Source organism: Carassius auratus, chromosome 45 (genome assembly GCF_003368295.1).
Source record: "Carassius auratus strain Wakin chromosome 45, ASM336829v1, whole genome shotgun sequence".
Taxonomy (NCBI): domain Eukaryota; kingdom Metazoa; phylum Chordata; class Actinopteri; order Cypriniformes; family Cyprinidae; genus Carassius; species Carassius auratus.
The window spans coordinates 2,975,515-2,983,357 of NC_039287.1; positions in this window are offsets into that span (position 1 = coordinate 2,975,515).

Genomic DNA, 7,843 nt, shown 5'->3' on the forward strand with positions numbered 1-7,843 from the left:
TTAATTTATAGGTCTTGTTTTATGGACTGAGTCAGAGTCTGCCAGCACCTCAGACACCATGTCTCCAGTGTGTTGCTTCTGTTTAATTGCAGCGATCATTCAATGTCCCTTAAATATGAACCAGCGGATATTTTGATTTATTCACTTGCTAAACACCACCAGGATTATTTAGTGCAGTTTAAACACACTTTTATCTAGCAATCTGAAAGTAATTACAGTAATTTAAAATATTATTTAGTCAGTACTGTATAATAAAACCCACCTCCCTGTGTTTACTTCTCATAAAAGATCAGAAAACCATTACAAATCTATTAGAGATGCAGGCTCCATACATGCGTTCACCTGAGTTCTGAACAAATGTAGTCAAAAGGAATCGATGTGAGTGCTTGGTTTTAGTGATAGGCTCTAGTCCAAGTTAATGCCATTTCATTAGCTGAGACATGGCATACTGCAGAGTAGATTAGAAATAGAAAGAGGGATCTCCGATCAGGGAGGGCTGAATTCAGACAATAGCTTATCCTACAGCTTGATGCCAGGAAGTCCTGCTTGGTCTGCATCAGTCCTCTCCCCTGCATGCTGACCAACCCTAAAGGGTCCTGTAATCTTGTTAAAAAGGAGATTGATGGCTCTGTGTACATTAAGGTAGATCTGCACGATTGTTCATCCAATTGAGTCCAGGCTATTAGGCTCGTGTTCAATCAAGATGAGCTCATGCTGCTTCTTTTCCTTCCTCTCTGTCTTTTCGATTTGTGTTCCTTATCTCGTAAACTTGAATTCTTCATATATTATTCCTCACCTAAAGAAACCCCTAGTCTATTCTGGGCTTTTTTCTGCTGAAGATTGAACTGTGAATCCAATTTGAATCAAACTGGCTGCAGTAGGTATTCTATTTGGAAGATTCAATAAGGATTGAAGGAACTTTGCACCTTAACAACCCCATAGTTCTGTTTCCAGTTGGCGCCAGCTTCATGGCAATAAAGTAGTTTTGCAGACCACCTGAATGCTTACAGTAGACAGTATGTCAATAGTCTTGCAATAAAAGAGAAAAAAAGACCTCTGGGACTTAATACTTAGGAAATTTTATAGGTGTACTCAAGCAAGCAAGATGATAGTATCTAAAATGATCATACACTAAAACTTTAAGCACTAAGTCTCAGTCTAAGTCTATATCTGTTTTTGGGGTCTTTACAGCAAGAAGACAAAAGGCTCCACAAGAGACAGTATTTTAATATTTTATTATGATCTTCTTTCATTATACACAATTCTAGCATGCAGAACGCTGTAGAAAGTCAGAATATTTGAATTTAGACGCTGACAGGACTAATGAACTGCTAAAATCAAGTCAACCTCAACTTTAACTTCACGCATGTGAATATGTTATTATTCAGGTAACTGGCTAAAAACATACTGACTTAGAAGATTCTCTGTTGCTCCATCTTGACAGTAGTTGTAAATGAGGACATTCCGATAATTCCCAGTATAGTGCCTTTCGTGGTAAAGATACAACACATGCTTGTTTTGGCCTTTATTCGATTATTCTTTACAACTTTATTTTGTATCCATTTTAAATTGTCTTTTTTCATGCCAGGCTTTGAATACTAAGGGGTTTTCACACCTGGCTTGTTTTGAGTGTTTGTTTCACAACCTGGCACATTTCTCCCATATTTTCTCCTGCATATATGAATGCGTACTTGCACTCAGATCCACACCAAATTACTCGGTTTGAGATTGCCTGAAGTAGGAGATCTCGACTCAGCCCAATTGAAAACTAACTTGTTTGCTTGTGGCGAGTAAGCAGTCCAAAAGATCAACACACCAGCTGTATCATAATTCATAATGGGAAATCATTTTTTTAATAGCAGCATTGTCTGATTACTTACTACTTCATATTGTCTTCCACATCACGGCATTACTCTGTGATAAAAAAAAAATTATATGTTGCAAAACCTTTCTTTGTGCTTGCATGGTCTCTCCATGATGTAATGCTCTATCGAAGCCTGTGGAAAGCACTTGGATATAATGCTGAAGCTCAGTGCCCAACCTTGCACGGATCTGGGGGGGTTTGGGGTTGCACTGTGTCCTGAGATGGAGGGAGCAGTGGTGATAGATGATGTTGTGACACCCGTTCGTTTCTTGCTGAGTTTTTCCCGCCCCAGGTCAAGGAGTGAAGCACAGTGGAGTCAGCACAGCCATGGCGCTGTGATTTAAGGCCTGTGCTTCAACAGTAAATCGATCTGAGTGGAAGAGCCTGAGTAGCCAGCAGCAGAGAAGCAAATCCAGCAAGGTATCCCTCAGCTCCCAGGGAGCACATTGCACTTTCTGACAGGATAGGCGTAGCGCTGCCAAAAGCCTCTGCAACCTCATGCAGTCCCTAAAGTAAATCGCTACAGAGCATGTTTGCAGAAAGTCTGTGCTGGGATATAATGGATAACAATTATTTGCTTCCCTGTGCAACATGTAACACTTTGCCAGAGTAATTTTTTTACTCAGGCATTTAAAATGGACAGTTAGCCAATCACTATTTGCTGTACCTCAGAGCCTTTTTAAGTCTTTTTAAAATAAATTGATTTACATTTTTAAATAAATAATATAAATATTATATAACATTTTTAAATAAAATAAACTATAAGTAAATGTAAAACAACTTATAATGTCTAATGTATTTATTTATTGTTTTAATCATTGTGAGCTGCAGCACAATTATGCAATACCTGTACAGACACGCAGTGTCAAGCACCAAAAGAAGCACCATAAAATTAGTCGGTGCAAATTGTGTGCTATGTAGAGTCAAAACAACTGGTGCACTATAAAGACTTATGGTGCTTTTTAGCATATTAAATACTTTATAATCCTTTCAAGGTGCTTTTTGATGGTTTTTTTTTTTTTTTTTTTGTCATTTGTGGATGTTCTGACAGAGCTTCAGAGAGAGAAGTAGCCTACATTTTCATTAAGCTTATAGCCACCTAATATTTGCTATGTGATTAAGTGTCTTTTACCTTTTATATAAGCCAGTTCATCTCTCTTCTAACTGTCAAGGTAACTTTTAAATGTAAGCTGAGAACAGCTTTAAGTGCCATTGCTGAAGGATGCTTCACTCTCTACAGCGAAAGATAGCTAATGGCACTTTACAGATAACAGGACAAAAGTGATCTGCAAAAGCTTTTAGCATTAACATTATCATTAAAGGGTATTGCATCATATATGTCTTTACATTTACCTTCGCTGATCTTTGCATCATGTCTGACAACAGAATTCAAGTATTTTGTAAACATGGTGAAGTCTTGGTTTGGTAATTGCTATAAGTACTGTAGATGCCTACAATTATAGCAAATTACAGACCCATTACATTTACACAGTAATGAAATGCTTGACTTGATCATTGACATCTCGTGACTTAAACTAAAGCAATAACTAAATGTTTATACGGTTGTGTAAATGTGCAATTCTGTAGGTTTTTTTTCCCAATGTCCGGTACAAAATCTAGTATAATACCATAAAATGTATCTATATATGTGATGTTTGCAAGCTCATGTCGACTGGTCATTGACTCAGAACTAGGTGATGCAATCATGGCATCTGCCACAAACCTTGACCCTTTGGTCACAAAATTATTTCCTTTTCGAAATATGCAGCTGTATTAGGTTTTGCTGTACTGGGACATTAGGCCATTTTGTTCTGGAACATTAAACTATGACATTTTTGATTGTCTCAAACATGGCTGACCATTGATTAATACTTTTATTAATTACATTACATTTTTCAAAAGTGAAAGTAAAAGCATTTCTAATGTTATAAAAAATATATATTTCAATTAAATGCAGCTGATATGTCAGAATGTACAAAAATGACTCACTGTAATGGACACACACACGCTGGGGGCTTCATTTCCATGTCTTTGTTTCTTTTTGCTTTATTCTCATCTGGCTTTCCTAAAATAATGTGATGTCTATTTAAAGGGATAGTTAACCTAAAAATAAAAATTCTGTCATCATTTGCTCACCCTCCTGTCATTTCAAACCTGTATGAATTTCTTGAAGACTTTGAAACGCGTCTCTGTGCTTTTTTCAACCGCACAGTTAAAGTTAATGATGTCCAACATGAACTAAATCAGATGAACAATTCTCCAAAATTGCTTATTGTGTTTTGCAAGAGAAAGAAATGCATAAAGGTTTAACCCTTTCGAGTCGATTAACGCATATATGCGTTTTGAGTCATTTTCTCCTGATAACCCCGAAAAGAACTTAAATTACACTCTCAGTTTTAATCGTACAGATAAGAGCAATACATCAATCGAATCTGTAAAGGGTCTAGTTTTTTTTTTGGATACAGACATAATAACAAAGAACCTTTGTGCACTTATAAATTAAAGATAACAAACAAAGTGCGCTGTCTGCAGTCTTTGTCTCCGCTGATCGTCATGTACAAACACGTCATTAAAATGAACTGTTACTCCGTGAATACTCAACGAAGAGACATGAGAGAGATATCTATAGAAAGCCTGAAATGTCTACTTCTAAACTAAACAAGTGCTGCCGAAAACAAATATTCTGAGATAAAGTAATCCATATGAAAACAACGCGATGTCTATTTTTCATATCTCTGCTCATTATATCTAATGTGACCACGCCCCCGCGCTGAATGACATGAGGATGTATACATAATGACAGAACTTTCATTTTTTAGTGAACTATCCCTTTAAAGGGGTCTCAGTTTGGTTCTTTCAAAGAGGACTCAAGTGTGACAATAGACTTGGTTAAATCAATTTTTTTCTTTGAAAGATGTTGCAGTATCAAATGTCAGACCATGGCAAAAGATCAAACAGGCTTTAGTCCAAAGACTTTCCAGAGACAGATATGCTGTGCATGCTATTGCGAGTCTCCAGAGGGGAGTTTATTTTCCCGAAAACTAGATTGCCAACATCAATAGCAAAAATTAACATGAACAACATGGTACAGCCTTTTGTTTTAGTGTCGTCATGCAGTATGTTTTTGATACATCAATTAGCACCTGAGAAATCAGTGTCCTTGTGTTCTTTTGCATGGATTAATGACTTCTTTTCATTTATTATCTACAGGTAAGGGGCTTTGAAATGATGGATGCATTGTTAGCCCAACCATTATTAGCGTCCAAGCTCCAGCTTGGCCTTCACGATGAAAGAGAGCAAATTGAATGTGAAGCTAATAGACATAGATCCACAGCTGTGGGATTGAGGGCCCCTCTGAGCTTCTATTTCAGTTTGAATGATTGAACTTCGATAGCCAAGAGCACTTCGCTTCACCTTCTGGCTGTCAGACATTAGCTAGGTATTATTTCGTCTGGAGTGATTATGGGATAGAATTGGGTTTCCAATAAAATTCCAGCACAAAGAAGTTTTAATGGTTAAGAAGTCGTTTTTTAATGTTATTCTCATTTCACAATTGCTTGGTTACAACCCTAAGTACTAGAAAGTCTTCATTAAAGATTACAAAAGAAGGTATTTTGAAACATTTTTGTTTATACAGTGAAAGTCAGTGGGGTCCAATGTTGTTTTAATTGATAGGGCAAAAACGGTTGGAACATTCTTCAAAATATCTTCTACAAAACAAAATATACATGTTTGGAAAAACATAAAGGTGATTATATGATGACGATTGCAGTATATTAATATTGTGTTGCGTATGGTTATTTATAGAATGAGCCATAAAATTATTTGACAGCATAGAGTATGTATCACAGATCAGCGTTCTATTTTTAAAGCCTTTATTATTTCCCTTGTGACTGGCAGGATGGATGTTATTAGCCCAAGGTCCTTGTCTAAGGATCTGATGTGCAGCATCTGAAGTGGATCATGGATTTTGCAATAAAATGTGCAAAACAATAAAATGATTGAACGTGATTGTATTTGGAAAGATTAGAACAAACAAAACTTTTTGATTGTTGATGGTAGCCATTGATTTCCATAGTACTTTTTTTTCTACAGTATGAAAAACAATGGCTACAGTCAACTGTTGGTTTACAAACATTCTTCGAAATATCTACTTTTGTGCTCAACGTTCTCTTATGACCTTTATATATATATATATATAAAAACTTTATGGTTACAGTTATCGTTATCATGTGTTTAGCTTAATAAAATAAGTTACAGAGTATTTTCCCAGCAATCTTCACGTTGTGTTTTTTACAAATGCAACTACGTTCTAGCCTAGCATCATTCGGTCAAAGACATGCTTTCACTGCACAGTTATCAGTAAGCATCAATTACTTATTTTTTTAAGATGAGAGAAATTATTTTAAATGAAAGAAAAACACCTTTTCTGAGAGTCATAATGTAATCATTTCTGAGAACTCCGCTGTGAGAGGAGTCGGGAAGCCTGGGGAAGAACAGAGATAACTCATGATTGTGGTGTGAACTGTGGACAGTGAGTGGGTTTCTGCTGCCAGGTGCATCTGGCAGGGTAAATTATGTGACTGATTTTACCTGATCACACCGGCGCAGTTGGTTGTGGAGTCCTCCAGAGGGGGGTTTCTACTTTCAACATAAACTTCTATCCACTCTGCAGCTTTCCAAGTTCAGGGTTTGTAAGATTTTTTAAATGTTTGAAAGAAGAAGTGTCTTAAGTTCACCTTGGCTGCTACAGTCTTCAGTGTCACATGATCCTTCACTGGATTCTTTGATAGTAGGTTCAAACAAACAGCATTTATCTGAAATGCAAATATTTTTGTAACATACTACAATAAAAGTACAGTATCTCTACAAAATATTCTGCAGGTTAACAGTGATTCTGAGTCAATTGCCCTGAGCAGTGCTGATGTCTGGATGCCACTGTAGATCTATGCATCCACTTTGTGCAATATGGAACTACTGAGTGAAAGAAAGAATGAGGGATGGTGGTCTAGAGCCGTGCTTGCCAACCCAGAGATTTATGTACTTGCTCAATCTTTGAATAATTGTATATATTGTTTAAGCAGTTCTAGCAGCACTCTCATACTTATTGTACACATTGCTCCCATACTATGTTAGATCTAGGCATTAGTATGAGATACAAGAACATGCACTCCATGAGTATGTGCATTGTTAGCTTTTCTGTTAACTGCATTTTAAATAAATCCTCTTTAAAAGAAAATTAATTAAATAAAATATTTGAACAGCATGGACATAAAATCTTGGACAGTTAAGTCTAAAGTCTAAGTTTGAGATAATGAGACAGAGTTAAGCCTAGAATCCTTAGAAAATAGTTTGATTATGAAGCAAATTAATTTTATAAATAAGTGAGCATGCTGGTAAACCACAAATGAATGCTGACAGGCTAATTAAATATTCCAGTAATGTGTAATCTGAACACAGATTTTATCCAGTCTAACCGAATCAGACCTGAATCATAATGGGAGTAGTCAGTTCCTCTCCTAACATCAAGGGCACTTTGTCCTATGCTTTTTTCCTGGTCTCGCTCACCATCAAGTTATCTCATTAAATCGCTGATTATCTCTAGTACTGCCACCAGCAGATGCCACATATAAATGAGGTTGAAATACGATGCATTCAAATATATACACATACATACATATACATATATATATATATATATATATATATATATATATATATATATATATATATATATATATATATATATATATATATATATATATATATATATATATGGTTGAAATAGAGAATTATACACCTACACATATAGAATGTCTAAAATTAATTTATCAACAAAAGGCATCCAAAGCTACAACTGAAAGAAGTATAAAATATATGACTGAAATATGATCTTCTGCTTCCAACACAAGAAGAGGATTCTGTCAGACTTTTTTTCTAATTCAGGGATGCAGCCACAACCCAGCTTTCACCTATTCA